Source organism: Vombatus ursinus, unplaced genomic scaffold, assembly GCF_900497805.2.
Source record: "Vombatus ursinus unplaced genomic scaffold, bare-nosed wombat genome assembly UNPS02014804.1, whole genome shotgun sequence".
In the NCBI taxonomy this organism is placed as follows: Eukaryota; Metazoa; Chordata; class Mammalia; order Diprotodontia; family Vombatidae; genus Vombatus; species Vombatus ursinus.
Genome location: NW_020954582.1, coordinates 11,138,140 through 11,155,416, shown reverse-complemented (window position 1 = coordinate 11,155,416; position 17,277 = coordinate 11,138,140). Strand labels below are relative to the sequence as shown.

Here is a 17,277-nt window from a genome sequence, read left to right as displayed (position 1 = left end):
GCCTCTCACTTGAACTCACCAAACCACCTTTCTGAAGGAGACGTGGCCTATCTTTCTCCAACCATAACACTGCTTCCTTTTTGATTCGCTGGAGGTTTTTATTCATGCTTCACAAAAGGATCCCTTGATATGGCCCAATTTTTTTTACAGTTAATTGGCTCTTTTCTGTGATTAGGTCAGGGAAAGATCAGCTTCCTTACACTGGATTAAGTCAGTGACCTTTTCTCTTATACTTTAATCTTCAGGTTTAAGAAATAAAGGAGTCCAAAGGCTTGGAAACCTGACAAAACTCTCACTCCTATACATTATGAATACTTTCTTTAAAGAAGAGAGTTACAAGGTTCTGGACGTGGTAGACACTGTAGGGCAACATAAAAGGAAACAAGTTATATCATAATGAAAAAATAACTGTTTACCAACGTGGAAGTCATTTCCAAATCAGCTTTCTTTGTATAGCCAGAACACTGACATGTTAGAGCAAAGATCGAAATTGTACCAAGTCAGAAGAAAAAATAAAACAGAAAATGAGGCGTACGATCAAAGCAGTGCCAGCCTTTCCTTATTTAAACAAGGTTTTGATGCCATAGAGAGGCAGCATGGAGCCAGTATTGGCATCAGAAAAGTCAGGGTTGTGTGATGACTAATATTGATAAACTTAACCCTTCCCAGCAATACGAGGATCTAAGACGTCTCCAGAGGCCTCGTAGTGGAAAATGCTATCCATATCCAAAGAAATGGATTTTGAATGGAATTTGAATACAGACTGAAGCATACTATTTGCTAGTTTTTTTTCCTCTTCTGTTGAGTTTTGTTTCCTCTTTCTGGTGGTTCCTCCTATTGGTTCTAATTCTTACTTACAACATCACTAATGTGAAAATATATTTGATGGGAATGTATATGTATGCCCTATATCAGACTGTGTGCCATCTTGGGGAAGGAGGTGGGAAGGAAGGGGGAGAAAAATTTTAAACTCAAAGGCTTATGGAAGTGATTGTTGATAAATTAAAATAAATTAATAAAAAAGAAGAAAAATCAGGGTTCAAGTCTTGCCTTTGACACATTCTAGCTGCTTGACCCTTGGGAAATCATTCAACATCTTGGTGCCCCTGGGCGACTGGACAAGATTGTAGGTTACGGGTGAGCCGATGTCCTGTTGTAGCTAAAGGAAGCTGCACCCTGAGAGTTCCATTTACCGAGGAAATATAGCTGATAATAAACCCATGTAACCAAATCAGCCGCTTCAATGAAGAGGCCAATGGAAGGGAGGCAGAGAAGAGAAATGTGGCAGTTAAGTCAACACCACTTTCGAATATCAACTCGTTTGTACAGTCCTATAGAGGGTGGTTTTGGAAGAGGGTGGGCAGCATTGCTTTAGGAAACAGATAAGAAGGGAAGGAAAACTGAGGCAGAAGCAATCTTGGCAGGAGAATCAACTGAGCCAGAGCCATCCTAAGAGCATGCAAGAAGGGAACTATAGAGGAAGAAAATAAACAGACAAAAAAAGATCTACCAACATTTTTGTAATGAGTGTTTTCTCCATCAGAGTGGAGCTGCAATCATCGCATTCTACTATTGTAGCCCTAGATATACTGTGTGATTAAGTAGAAATGGTTTTAAAGAAAACAAAAGCAGGAAGAAAAATCGGGCCACACAAAAAGAGGAGGTTGGGCAGCTGGGTGGTGCAGCATATAGAGCAATGGGCCTGGAGTCAGGAGGACCTGAGTTCAAATCCAGCCTCAGACATTTGCTAGCTGTGTGACCCTGGGCAAGTCACTTCACTGTTTGCCTCAGTTTCTTCCTCTGTAAAATGAGCTCGAGAAGAAAATGGCAAACTACTCCAGTATCTTTGCTAAGAAAACCCCAAATGGGTCACAGAGTCAGACAGGACTGAAACCAACCCAAATTGAATGCAGAGGTTGGAAGTCTAAATGAAATGGTGGGCTGTGGGCTAGATGCACCATAATTCTATGGAAAGAGTGAATCACTGTGCAGTTTGCATGCATAGCTCTCTGTTTGCATGATCATTTCCTTATGCCCAGACCGGATGACTGGGCTGGGTGAAGTTCTACAGATAAAGGGAGGAGGTAGGTGTTTCCTATAGGTGAAAGTGAAAGAGTTCATTTGGATTGGGTGAATCCACAGGAGCCACACCTCTTAGGCCAGTGAGAAGAACACAGCCGCCCAGAGAGAGGTGAGTATCACGCACTCTTAAGAGCTGTAGAGAGCTTGGTGGTTTGTTTCCCACGACTCCCTCAAGAAAGAGTCAAGCCCATGACTCTCACGGTGCCTATGAATAGCATAAGGTTAATGGTTAGTAATGCCGTCTACCGGTTACCGCAGATCAGGAAATTGAAGTTCAGTTGTGTCCAACTCTCTGTGACCCCATGTGGGGTTTTCTTGGCAAAGATACTAGAGTGGTTTGCCATTTCCTTCTTCAGCTCATTTTATAGATGAGGAAACTGAGGCAGACAGGGTCAAGTGACTTGCCCAGGGTCACACAGATAAGTGTCTGAGGCCGGATTTGAACTCAGGAAGATGAGTCTTCCTGACTCTCTATCCACGACACTCTATCCGCTGCACCACCTAGCTGCCTGCCTGGAATATAGTAGGGGCTTAATAAATGACTGACTGGCACCGTATAGCCTTATGCTGAGTATATCACAGATTTTGGGGAGGATTTTTTTGTATCAACAATTCTTATTACATCACCTTAGTAAATACTCCTTTCTAAAAACCAACTGTCAGCTTGACTAATTGCTTTCAATTAATAATCATTAGGGGAAGTTTGCCATTTGGGGCTTGTGAGCTACAGTACTAGAAAAGCCACCCTCCACCCCTTCGGGCTTAACCTAGGACCCTCAGGGAAGAGGGAGAAGGCACTCTAGGGAGAGCTGCCCTGCTAGTTAGAGGGAGGACTGGGAGAGGAGCTCCAGAGCAAACATTGCACAACAAATAAACCCTTGTTGGAACATTGAATTGAATAGAATCCTCAGAACTTCGTGACCACAGGGACCGTACCTCCAAAGGTCAGCACTGCCCTCCAAAGAGATCTACGTTTAAATACTACCTCAGACATACAAGCAAAGGAAAGCCAGGCAGCTTCATCACTTCTCCCGGTCTCAGTTTCCTCATGTCTGCAGTGTGTACCTCGAAGGGCTGTGGTGAGGATCTAGTGAGATGCGAAGTACTTGGCAAACGTGGTGACCGTTATGATCATAACTCTTCTCTGTGGTGCTCTAGTGAGGAATTCCAAGCAGGAAGAAAACTGCAGGCTCACCGATGACGTTTGCCACTCTGGTGGCTGTTGCCCGATGCAGAGTCCAAATGGAGAGCTCCCCAGACATGATGAGGTCCCACGGCGAGGGAGGAGATTGTTCTGGGGCACCAAGGGACAAGAGGCTGCCGGGCTCCTGCAGCTGTGTAGGGGAGGGCCAGGCAGCCTTGGTGTTCCCTCTGGCACCCACATAAGGCCAAGAGAAGAGGCCCCTGGTACACTGGGGTAGGTGGGGAACCACCCAGGGAGAATTCATCTGAGCACATTGAATAAAGTCATCCCAGAGAAGACCGCACAAGACGTGTTGAATGGGTTGTAATCTGTATATCCGGAGGGAGCACCCACTCTGTGAGATCACAGATCCACTGCCATTCATAAAAGAAAATGTGGTTAGCAGAAGACTATAAAAAAAAAAAGAAAGAAAATGACAAACGCAGCCTTTCTCTGGCTGCAGGTTTGTGGCAGCTGGACAGAGGACAGAGCAACAGGGAAGCTCGAAACCGAAATTCCAACTTAATCCTTTCCCCTCTGTTGTTCAGTTATGTCTGACTCTCTATGATCCCATTTTGGGTTTTCTCAGCAAAGATACTGGAGTGGTTGGCCATATTCCTTCTCCAGCTCATTTCACAGATGAAGAAACTGAGGCAAACAGGGTTAGGTGACTTGATCAGGGTCACACAGCTAGGAAGTGTTTTAGGCCAGATTTGAACTCAGGTCTTCTTGATGCCAGGCCAGGCTCTCCATCTACAGTGTCACCTAACTGCCTCTTTCCCTCTTCTCTAGATTCCTTCCAATGATACCGACATTCTCTCCCTATTTTTCCAGAGTCAGAGATTTTCCCAATATTCCCACCCCTAAATTCTCCCCTTCCCCCAGTCCATGCCTATATACATGCACACCTATATGTGTGTGTACATATATAAACATATATGTATATATACACACCTCTCTCTTTATATATGTATATATATAGACCTACCTATGTGTGTGTATATATATGTACACATGTTTATATACACACACCTCTCTATGTATATATATAGAACTACCTATTATATATATATACACCTACATATATACACACCTCTTTATAAATATATATGTGTATATATATATATACAATATGGTTATGTATGTGTGTGCACATGCACATGAGAGTCTACATGTATGTGTACATGTACATGCACATATTTTAAAGACATCACAACTGGCATCTTATGATGTCCTGGTTAATGCAAACTAAGTCTCAAAAGGAGTTTCTTCTCTAGGTTCTTTCTGTACATAGGATAATACAGGATTCTATGTCTGGAGCTGGAACTCCCTCATTTTTCAGATGAGGAAACTGAGGCCAAGGGCAAGTGAAATAGGTTGCATAGATACCTAGTGGTAGGGGTAGGATTTGAACTCAGATCCTCTGACTCCAGCACTAGCATCCATCCACCTGCTGTATCTTGGTACCTTGCTTCATTGATTTAGCTTGTTTCAGACCTCCTCTAGGACCGGACCTCTTTTCATTCCCATTACACACGCAGAATGTTTTAGTGACAGCACCTGGGTAATCATAATGCCCTTCATTGTTTGCAAGTGGGTCATTTTAGACCCTTCTCACACCCTTTGGATGATTTCTAGTTGCTATGAAAACCCAGCTCAGGTGCTACTTCCTCACCCCCGGCCCCATTCATTAACACTCTCTTCCTATTTAAATTACTTTGCATTATTTTTGTAATGGAGGAGGTAGACATAATCACTGAAAGACCAGAATGTAATGACAAGGTGTTAATGAGGTGTTAAATTAACTGTAAAAGGTGCCTCAAAGCCCCTGATCCCTCTGGGGCTTAAATTAGCTAAGCTCTGGATGAATAGAAGCATTTTGAGTGGAGAGTGGGAGAAATTGAAGGTTGGAAGCTATCTATGAAAGTAACTCCTGCAGGGGAGGAGAAGGGAATTTCTCTTTTCTCAAACCACATCTTCACTTCAAACTCCAGCACGTTGGCGGTGGAGCTTAGAAGACATCCGGTGGGAAGCAGAGACACCCACTCCAGACTGACATAGGAAAATAGGGATTCATGAAAGGAAGGAAGGAGATTCCAAAAGCGTGACTCTGGAAGCAGAGAAGAAAGTTGGTTATGGAGAGGAGCAGACCCTAGGAACTCAGGTATGCAGCCCACCCAGAAAAGACTTTGTACCCAAAGAGAATTTCACATGGACATTCTAAAGAGAACAGGTTTCTAGTTCCTTCGATATCAAGAGTTTTAAGTTGTCTTAGCCACACGCTTGACCCACACCGTGCCTCATTACTAGCATACTCTAAGTTTGAGTCCACTCTTCCCATGAATGCTAAGTATATTTGTGAGGAGTACACATTCAGTTTTGTGGGGGCATTATTTCATGACTATTGTGCTTGCTACTTCATTTAAGTAAATGCCTTTACTGAGAGTTAATTGAATCTACTGACTGATTGTTAATGGGTAGCACACTGGTAGGGGCTTGTAAGCACTGCAACTTTATGGGGTTATCCCTGGAAACCAAGGCATTGCTTGGCCTCTGGGGACCCAACCTGTAACTGTAAATGCATATTTCCCAGAGGAGTAGCTCCATCTTGTGTATACTTTATATTTACAGGTTTGTGCATGCTGTTACCCATCTCACTTCCCACCCCCAGCAGAAATAAACTCCTTAAGGGCAGGGACTGATTTTTTTTCTTTTGGTTCAAGTCTGTCTCTAGACCCCAGCACAGTGCCTGGCACATTTTCTTGGCACAGGACTCATGGTTTTATTGGTACAGAGAACATGGATGAGGAAGTTTCTTCTACCAGTGAAGAATTGCCTGGGGGCAGAGAAGTGCCACAGACTGTTTGACCTATGGGAAAGAGCCACCCTGGGAATCAGGAAGGCCTGAGTTCATAGTCCTGTCTCTGACATATATTAGCTGTGTGACCCAAAGCAAGTCTCCTAACCCCTCGGTATTGGGTTCATAGTAGGTGCTTGATACATGCACATAAATTGAATTGAATGAGGACATTTGCTAAGTATCACACAACTATCAAGTGGAAATGGTAGAGTGGAGATGGCTTCCAGGTTGATGTCAGAGCATGTGGCTGTCTGACTCAGAGCAAATCACTTCACCTCTAACATTAGTAACTATTACCTCCAGGGTCAATTGGATGTAGGCATCTGTGTGTTGCCCTTCTTAGAACATGTGGGTCCTCATGGGTTGGCAATTCACAGGGAGCTGTAAAGAAACATCTCTGGAATCTTGTCCACTCCTCTTAAAGGGAGACTCTGATTCCTTCCTGGAGGGGAATGGGAGATGGGATCTCCTCCATGAGGACCCCTCCCAACATAAGGCTGATTCATGTTCTCTGAGAGAGGAAGGGTGCCATATTAGAATATATATGTATCTCCTCCTCCTTTAATATTTCTGGCCTAAGGAAGGATTTTTTTTAGGGTCAAGCTTCTTTCCTAGTAGCTATCCTTTAAAGGAAAAGGGGTCCCCCAAGCTCATACCCCCAGGTCTGACTCCTATTGCTTGGTAGTAAACAGGAAACAAACCCATCTATCTAAGTCAATAGCAAACCCGAATCAGAAAGGTTATACAGATGAGAATATACCCCAAAATGTACAAAGTGAATGAACTCCTCTACTGCGATTGAAAAGAAAGAGAGACAGAGACACAAGAGAGATATAGAGGCAGAGAGAGACAGACAGACAGACAGAGACAGACACAGAGACAGAGATAGAGACACAGAGAGACCAAGAAAGAAAGGGGGGGGAGAGACAGAGACAGAGAGATAGAGACACAGAAGACCAAGAAAGAGAGGGGGGAGGGGAGAGAAAGGGGGGGAGGGGGGAGAGAGGGGGAGAGAGAGAGAGAGAGAGAGAAGGAGAGAGAGAGGGAGAGAGAGAGAGAGAGAGAGAGAGAGATTCAAACAAGGGGAAATTTCTCTAAGCTTCCAGAAAGGCAAGTTGGAAATCAGGGACATGTTCTCTTATCTGTCTGCCATGTCCAAAGTCTTTTCTTTCTTTATCTCCACAGATCCCTCCCTGAAGAGTCTGAAACTAAGTGTGTCTTCTCTTAAAGCAAGAGTGAAGAATGTCTCTGCTTTTCAAATCTCTTGAGCCGATTCTACCTTACCTAATAATAATAATCATAACAACAACATTTATATAGCACCTACTGTATGCCAGGCACTGTGCTAAGTACTTTTAAATTATTATCTCATTTGATCCTCATAACAACCCTGGAAGGTAGAGGGGATAAAAATTATCCCCATTTTACAGATGAGGAAACTGAGGCAAATAGAAGTTGAGTGACTTTCTGAGGGTCACACAGCAAGTAATGTCTGAGGACAGTTTTGAACTCAGGTCTTCCTGACTCCAAGCCCAATGCTCTTCCCACTGGGCAGGTGTGATTATTCTATCCACCAATCCCAAACAATTCGACCTCTCTAAAGCGGCCTGGGGGCAGCTAGGTAGAGCAGTGGATAGAGCTCCAGGCCTGGAGTCAGGAAGACTTATCTTCATGAGTTCCCTGACCAAGTCACTTCACCCCCTTTCCCTCAGTTTCATCATCTGTAAAATGAGCTAAGAAGGAAATGGCAGACCACTCCAGCATCTCTGCCAAGAAAACCCCAACTGGGGTCACAAAGAGTCAGACAAGACTGAACAACAACCAAGGTGCACCGGGCTGCCCAGGGAGGGGGCAGGCATCGCCTTCTGGAGGTCTTCAGATAAGGAGCCGACAAGCCCTCGTGGGAAATGCTGTGCAAAGAGTTCTAGGGTCCTGGATCAAAGCTGGAAGGGACCCCGGCGGCCATGCAATTCAACTCCCAGATCACACAGATGAGGAAGCTGAGACTATAAAAAGGTCCAGTGTGAGAGACCAGATTCGAATCTCGGTCCTGTCAAATCCAGAGCTTTCCGCTCCATCATATCCTTATTCAGGTAGGTAGCAAAGTGGGTAGAGTATCTGTCCTGATACCAGGAATATCAGAGTTCAAATCCTAGCGTAGACTGTGTGGCCCTAGGCAAGTCATTTGACTTAGGTAAGCTTCGGTTTTCTCATCTGCAAAATGGGCATGATAATAATAACACCTACCTCCCAGGGTTGTTTGGAGGTTCTAATGAGATAATACAGATAAAGTGCTTCGTAAAATTTAAAGCATGACATGAATGCCAGCAATTTTTTTTATTATTATTATTAGCTTGCCCCTGAAGTCCCTTGTAATTCTGGGTTCTGGGATTCTATAAACTATCAGTTCCTTGTCACTCAAAAGGTCATGGTCTCTTAGGAACAAAGCTTGGGTGGTGGAATGTCATATGGGGGACTGAGGGACCAGAGAGGCCTTCCAAGTCCCCTGAAGCCGCCGGGGGGGGGGGGGTGTCTCCTGCTCCATTTACTCCTAAGATCAGCCCTATAATAGAGTAAGGGAAAAAGTGCCCACAAAGTCTTGGAAGCTGATGAAAGGGGAAGCAAGGAAGGAAGAGGTTGTGGTTGGGGGGGAGCAGTGCGGGGGGGTGGGAGCAGTGCGGGAGGGGGTGAGAGCTGAGGACTGCTGGGCTCAGGAGTCTGCTTCCCGGGGCCTGGCCAGCCCCCTCTGCCAGGGCCCTCTAGGTGCCTGGGGGTCAGACTCTGGGACAGCTTCCGCCGGTGAGCCTGGGACTCTGGAGTTTTCTCAGCCTCAAACTCTCCTTGGTCTTGGAGGGGGACGCAGAGGAAGTGGCTGGCCCACAGATGACGGGAAGGATTTGCAGGGAAGCAGGCGCGTTCTTGATGGCTGCCCAGAGATAGAGTCCAGTCCCAGAGGGATGGAATTGCGGTTTCTGTCAAAGGCAGCCTGTTTACATAAAATTCTTGGATTGGTCTTGGTTCACTTTAAAACGAAACACAGCCCGAGCTGCCTGGGCCACTGGGAAATGGACCTCAGTGGAGAACTATGTGCTGACTTCCCTCCAAGATCCTGGCCCCAGATGGCGGTCTGCACACGGCACGACTCCTCCAACCAAGTTTCCACCCTCAGGGACATTTCCTGGTGGGGCTCAGAGTTCACCGGACTTCCCATCTGCCTTGGATGAGCTGCCTGCCTGTTCCCCTGTCCCTTTTCAAGGTTCCAGCCTCGCCACCAGAAGAGGAAAAGTCCTGGACAAGCAGCGGTGTTGGAAAGTTAGCCTGGCGGCCTCCAGCCCAAAGGACCAAAAGGAGGCCCAGAGACCTTTTGTCTCCCAGGCCAACTTTCATCTTGGGACAGACGGCTGCTGGAAGTAGGGCCGCGGAGCTAGACCAGCCCTGGGCAGTCTTCTGGTCTGGTCTCCTTTTACAGATAAGGAAACTGAGGCCCAGTGAGGATAAGTAACTTGTGAAAGGTCACACAACCCCATTTTTGACGTTCCATCTCCCTCTCCCCTCCCCTATCCTCCTAACTGATGCACAAATCTCCCCAAGAAGGTCACTGACAAAAGGCATATAGCCAGTGCTCAAACACCTCCTTTAATTGGAATGAATTGCCTATCATCGAATCCCAATATGCTTTCAAACAGCTCTAACCACCAGGAAGCTGTTTCCTCTCCTGAGCTGAAATCTGCCTCCCTAGGGGAACATCCCCCACTCTTTCCAGTACTGCCCTCTTGAAGACATCTGTCATGTCCACTGGTATCCCTAGGATGTCAGGACAAAGCTGAGAGGCCTCTGGCACATTGAGGAGTGTCCAACTTCATGGACATGGGCGTGGAAGGCCCCTACACCAGCAGGCATGGCCGAGGTGATGGTGTGTACCGCTGAAGGATCATTCAATTCATGAGCTAACAGGCCCATCCAGAGCAGTATCAATCAGTATTTACTAAGCACCTACTGTGTTCTAGGCCCTGGGCTAAGTGCTAGGAATACAAATATCCCTCCTCCCAAGTCACTCACATTCTCACATGGAAGACCACAAGAGCATATAAAAAGACACACCGAACGAACACAAACTAAGCAAACATCAATAGAAGCAAAAGAGTCACCTAAAGGAAAGTTTGGGAGTGAGGACACAAACATTTATGGGGATCAGAAAAGGCTTTGTGCAGGGGATAGTGCCTCAGCTGCACCTTACAGGAGGAGAGGTTCTTGGAGGCAGAGTTAAGAAGGTAGGGCATTCCAGGTTGGGGGGAAGGCCAGGGCAAAGGTTCGGAGATGGCAGATGCTTTGTTATGTGTGAGGAGCAGACTGCGTAACAGAATGTGAGAGTGAGATTTTTGGTCCATTGAGTCAGAAGGACAGGCTGGGGCCAGGTTATCCAGAGCTTTAAAAACTCAACAGAGTCTATATTTTTTTCCTAGAGGTGTTAGGAAGTCACTGGAGTTGGGTACAGAAGTCACATGGTCAGATCTGAGTGTCAGCAAAATTCATTAATCAGCACTGTGAAGGAGGGATTGGGGCGAGGAGATTGGATTAGAGGTAGCTGGCTGTGGCAATAACCTAGGTGAGAGGTGATGAGGGTCTGAAGGAACGAGGCATCTGTGTAACGGGAGAGAAAGGGTCCCCTGGGAGAGATGCTGGCAAGTGAGAAGGGGCCAGACTGGCATCAGATGGAAGATGGGAAAGTTATAAACCTGAGAGCCTGAACCATGCAGTACTTTGACAGACCAGGCTTGGGGAGAAAAAAAAGAGTTCAGTTTCCATTGGGTTGAGTGTGAATTGACTCCTGGACACTCTGTTTGAAATTCCTCTTAGGCTATTGTGACACAGAACTGAAGCCCATAGAAGAGCCTGGAGCAGGGCATATGTAGACACAGGAGTCATCTGCACAGAGCCCATAGCCAAACCCACAGGAGACGACAGTTACCAAGAGGGAGAAGACAAAGGAGTCTCAGACAGAGCCTTGAACCTACAGTTAAGAGGCGTTATGTGGATGAGGCAGCAGAGGAGATTGAGAAGAAGTCATCCAGGTAGAAGGAGAACCAGGAGAAAGTGAGGTGACAAAAACCCAGAGGGGAGAGAGTTTTGGGGAGGAGAGGGGGGGTCAGGAGGTGAAATGCAGCAGCTAAGAGGAGAAGGCTTGGGACTGAGGCAAGACCATTGAATGGGCTACCAAGAGCTCACTTTGGAGAGAGAAGCATCAGCGGGTGGTGAAGCCAGACCGCCAAGGGCTAAGAAGGAAGCGGAGAGAGGGAGTGAAGGCTGAGAGGAACTTAGCCGAGAAAAGGAGGAGGGAGATAGGATAAACACTTGGGATGATAAGGGTCCAATAAAATCCTTTAAAAGTAAGGTTGGGGATGTGGGTGTGTTTGAAGAGAGCACCGAGGAAACGGGGTAGAAAAAGGCTGAAGGCTGGAGAGAGAAAGAAGATGGCTTAGGGTGGAGAAGGAAGGAGAGGAGCTGGAAGAGAAGTGCATGGCTGGTGGGAAGGAGGGTGCGACATGCTGTCACGGGTTCTGGAGAGGAGGAGAAGGGAGAAGAGGGAGCCTGGGTGCTCGGAGGTCCTCGGCTGGTGGGGGTGGGGGAGAAGAGTGAGGACTCAGATCAAGACGCCTTTCTTAAGCACCTACTATGTGCCGGGCACTGAGCTAAGCCCTAGGGAGACAAGAAAGGCAAACGAGAGTCCCTGCTCTCAAGGAGCTCCCAGTCTAACGTGGAGGCAACGTGCCAACAGCTGCACAGATGAGCCTGGAGAGGACAAATTAGAGGAAATCAAGAGAGAAGGAGGCACTAGCAGGAAGGAGGACAGGAAAGGCTTCTTGCAGAAGGAGGGATTTTAACCGTGGAAGCCAGGAGGCAGAGACGAGGAGGGAAAGCATTCTAGGCAGGGGGCACAGTCAGGGAAAACACCTGGAGGTGGGAGATGGAGTGGCTTGTGGGAGGCACAGCCAGGAGGCCAGTGTCACTGGATTACAGAGTACCAGAAGGGGCACAAGGTGTGAAAAGGTAGGAGGGAACACCTTATGAATAGCTTTGAATACCAGAGAATTTTATATTTGATCCTGGAAGCAATAGTTGTTTAGTGAATATCTGTTTAGTGAATATCAGGTGACGTGGTCTGACAGGGCAGTTGGATAGAGTGCTAGGCCTGGAGTCAGGAAGACCTGAGTTCAAATCCAGCCTCAGACATTTACTAGCTGTGTGCCCCTGCACAAGTCACGTAACCTCTATTTGCCTCAGTTTCCTCATCTATAAAATGAGGATAATAAAAGCACCCACCTCCCTGGGTTGTTGCGAGAATCAAATGAGATAATAATGATGTCATCACTTAGCACAGTGCCTGGCACATGGGAAGCTCTATATAAATGTTAATTTTTGTTTTTGTTGTAGTTATTCTCCAGTCATTTCAGTAGCATTTGAATGTGTGACCCCTTCTGAGATTTTCTTGGCTGACATACTGGAATGGTTTGCCATTTCCTTCTCCAGCTCATCTTACAGATGAGGAATTGAGGTAAATAGGGTTGAGTGATCTGCCCAGGATCACACAGCTAGTGTCTTAGGCTAGATTTGAACTCAGGTCTTCCTGATTCCGGGTCTGGTACTGAATGAATAGATGGATGGATGGATGGATGGATGGATGGATGGATGGATGGATGGATGGATGGATGGATGGATGGACAGACAATGATAGGTAGATAGATAGGTGATATACAGATGGACAGACAGACAATAGATGATAGATGATGATAGGTAGATAGATGATTAGATGAATAAATAGATGACAGATGGATGGATGGACAGACATGGATGATAGGTAGAGAGATGGATGATAAAAAGATAGGTAGATGATAGATAAAGATAGATAAAGGTAGATAGATGGATATAGATGGATAGAGAGACTGAGGAATGGGCAGATAGATGATAGGCAGATAGATGGATGATAGATAATGGTAGGTAGGTAGATATATACAGATGACTAGTCAGACAGCTGATGGATGAATGGGTAGATGAATGGAAAGACAGATGATAGGCAAATGGATGATAGATAAATAATGATAGGTAGATAGATGATACATAAATAGGCAGACAAATGATAGAAAGATAGTGACAAGTAGATAGATGATATATAGATGGATAGATAGATGATGGATGGATGGATGGATGATAGAGAAATAAATAGGATCCTTCTCCTGTATGACAACCCTTCACACATTTGATAAATATTGTCAGAAATATGTATGTTTTGTCTACAAGATGCCAAATATTTGGGGGATGGAAAACATAAGGACCTTTCTGTTTTTCTTTCAACGTTTGGTGACAAACGCAGGCAGGCAGGCACAGTCTAAGGGGACGAGGACGGTAAACAGGGCAATTATTGACTCCCAGGTCTCTGACTGCGTCTACAGGAAGGCGCTGCTTCCATCCTTTGGACTGAATTGGACAAGTAAACCCAGGCAAACAAGGGAACAATTCAGTCAAACCACTGGGTTGCCTGTTTGTTTATTTTTATTATTTTTTTTTATAATGGGGCTAACCGGTTGTTTGACTGAAAGAACCAAATACGTAAGCTGTTAGTCATTCACCGAGTACTTGTTAAGTGGCTAATGTGTGTCCAGCACCAGGCGAGGCTGGGGGTGGGGTATAGTCAGAAAAATCTGATCCTACACACAGTAGGCATTTACTATATGTTTGTTTGGAATCAAATTTGTGGGGAGAGAAGGTGCTTGAAACAATGTGAGAGTTTATTGCTAAGTGCTATCTAGACCAGCACTGACTGTTTCAGCAATGGATTTGCTGTTGTTCAGCCATGCCTGACGCTTCATGACCTCTTTTGGGGTTTTCATGGCAAAGATACTGGAGTGGTTTACCATTTCCTTTTCCAGCCCATTTTATAGATGAGGAAACTGAGGCAAACAGCATTAAGTGACTTGCCCAAGACCATACAGCTAGTACATATCTGAGGCCAGATTTGAACTCAGGTCTTCCTGACTCCCTCCAGGCCCAGCTCTCTACCCACTGAGTTACCTAGCCGCCCTAAGCAGCAATGGATAGTATAGGTCTTTGGCAAATAATTTCACCATGTGGGATTTGATTTTTCTGGTTCTCTTGACCATAAAATGGTGGTATGGTGGAAAGGACCCAGGTTCAAATCTTAATTTGCCTATTCATTAGTTGTATGATCCAGTGCAGATAACAACCTCTGTGAACATTGATTCGCTGGTTGGTAAAATAGAGTTAAAAATGATCAGAAATACCTTAGAGGGTTGTCGTGAGGAAAGTGCTTCATAAAATTCAAAGAACTTTGGAAGGTGTGAATTATTATAGTGATTGTTATAGAGGCAGTGATACAGTGGATAGAGCATTTAGCCTAAGAAGGGAAGTCCTGAGTTCACATGTAGCCTCTGATACTTACTAGCAGTGTGACCCTGGGCAAGTCACTTAAATCACTGTCTGCCTCAGTTTCCTCAACTGTAAAATGGGGGTATCATAGCACATACTTTGTAGGGTTGTTGTGAAGCTCAAATGAGATTTTTGTGAAGCACTCAGCACAGTTCTTGGCATATGTGAGGTGCTTAGTAAACTTAATAAAATGTTCCTTTCCTTTTTTCTCTCCTTTCTTCCTTTTTCCCTTCCCTTCCTCTCCTCCTTTCCTTCCTTCCTTCCTTCCTTTCCCTCGACAATCACTTACCTCCTGGGGTATTCAGAGCTAAGCTTGATTTATATTTAGGAAAAGCTTTGAAAAGGCATTGTCCCCTGTGACTATCTCCAAGAATGGAGCTGTAAATAAAGGAGAACAGCCCCAGCCCTGGCTGAGGGAAGCTACCACATGAGGGCTGCATTTCCCCCCAGGACAATTCTACAGCCCGTGGGCCCTGTGCCTTCTGATCTTCGCTGGCCTCGTGTCACAGTGTGTACTGGTCTCAACACTGGTACCTCCTTTCCAGCCTGCTTTTCCCAGTTGTCCCTTCCCTTCGCTGCTGCCTTTCCCAACTCTTGTCTTTTCCTGGGGCTGGAGACAAATCTACAATCAACCCCTCCATCACCTCAGCTGAATGCCCCCAGGTGTCCAAATTCTTAGTCCTGGCTCCAGTCAAGAGCAAATGCCCAACTGATCTTTTATTTGTTGGTCTGCTAGCTTCGAAAATGACTTTCATTCATTTCTATCCCTGAAAACCCCAAATATGTTTTCTTCCTGAGTCCTAGCGGTTTCTTTGAGAGAAACAGGAAGTTTACGTAAACTGACCTTGGAGTCAGGTTAGAAGAAGTGGATAGAAATCCTCCTCCATCTCTTCCTAGCTGTGTGACCTCAGGCAGACCCCTGAACCTCGGCTTCCTCATCCTTGGGCTGCTAGCGCTCGGTTCCACAAAATTACCTTGAATTTATTCTGTAGATATTTCAATCAGCAAGCATTTAAGTGCCTACTGTGTGCCAGGCATAGTGCTAGGTGATGGGCATGCAAATACAAAGTATGAGAGGTTCCCTATTTTAAAGAAACCACTCAAAGTCACCCACTCTACAGTCTTTTTTTTTTCTTTTTTAGTGAAGCAATTGGGTTAAGTGACTTGCCCAGGGTCACATAGCTAGTAAGTGTCAAGTGTCTGAGGCCGGATTTGAACTGAGGTCTTCCTGACTCCAAGGCCAGAGCTCTAACCACTGTACCACCTAGCTGCCCCCACTCTACAATCTTGAAAAGGAGTAATTCATTGTGATGGAGCACTACTGTGCTATGAGAAATGACAGGGGGTGTGGTTTCAGAAAAATGTGGCATGACCTGCAAGAACTGATGCAAAGTGAAGTGAGAAGAACCAGGAGATCATTGTGTGTAGTAATATCGACGCTGTAATGATGATCAACCAGGGAAGACTTGGCTAGTCTGAACAATACGACGATCCAAGATGACCCAATAAGATATAATGACCTAAGGACTCATGCTGAAAAAATGCTCTCCACCCTCAGAGAAAGGACTGATGAACTCCAAGTGCAAATTGAAGAATAATTTTTCTTACTTTCTTTTTCTGGCTTTTTTAAAATATGGCTAATATGGAAATGTTTTGCATGATTTCACCTGTATAATTGATATCATATTGCCTACCTTCTCAGTAGGTGGGAGAGAGAGTGGGAGGGAGAGAATTTGGAACTCAAAATGTAAAATGAAAAGAATATTTAAAATAAATAAATAATAGATTTAAATGGTAAAATTGAAGAGAAGTGACTCCACTCCCTACTATGCTCTTTACCTTTCTGTCTCTGAAATGTGTGTTAAGTGTAGCTCTCTTCCATTGAGACTTCCCTCAAGGGCTTGAGGATAAACCCAAATTAATACAAACGATAAACATTTATTAGCACCTACTGTTTTCCAGGCACAGTGCAAAGTGCTGGGGATATAAAAAGAGGCAAAAGACAGCCCCTGCCCTCAAAGAACTTAAAAGCTAACAAGGGAGACAACATGTAAACAAATATATACAAAGCGAACTATGAACAGGCTAAATAAGAAATAATAGAGGGAAAACACTGGAATTAAGAGGGGTTAGGGAAGGCTTCCTGTAGAAGGTGGGACTTAAAGAGAAACCAGGAAAGCTAGGAGTTGAAGTGGAGGAGGAAGAATGTTCCAGGCATGGGGGATGGTCAGACAGAATATCTGGAGCCCAGAGATGTTTATGAAACAACCAGGAGTCCAGGGTCATTGGGTCGAAGAGTTCGTATTGAGGAGTGAGCCTTGAAGATTAGAAAGGTAGGAGGGGACAGGTTATGAAGGGCTTTGAATGCCAAACAGAGCATTTTTTAAATTAGATCTTGGAGGCAATAGGGAGCCACTGGGGTTTATTACATTGGGGTGATGTGGTAGATCCTGTGCTTTAGGAAAATCAATTTTGTGGCTGAATGGAGGCTGGAATGGAGTGGGGAGAGACTTGAGGCAGGGAGACACCCCCTCCCCACCCCCGCAGCTATTGCAATGGGGTCATGTATGAGGTGATGAGGGCCTGCTCTAGGTTGGTGGCATGTCAGAGGAGAGAAGGGAGTGTTTTGGAGAGATGCTACAAAGCTGAAATTGACCAGAGACGCTGCAGAGGTGAAACTGACCAGAGATGCTGCAGAGGTGAAACTGAC

The 17,277-nt window shown here is 45.4% G+C and overlaps 1 long non-coding RNA gene across 1 annotated transcript; it reads left to right on the top strand.

Moving 5' to 3' along the window:
- Positions 1–2,107: 2,107 nt before the first annotated feature.
- LOC114051691 lies at positions 2,108–7,460 on the top strand. Its single transcript, XR_003570189.1, has 3 exons — positions 2,108–2,191; positions 5,260–5,429; positions 7,311–7,460. It is a non-coding gene; the product is annotated as an uncharacterized LOC114051691 (long non-coding RNA).
- Positions 7,461–17,277: the final 9,817 nt, after the last annotated feature.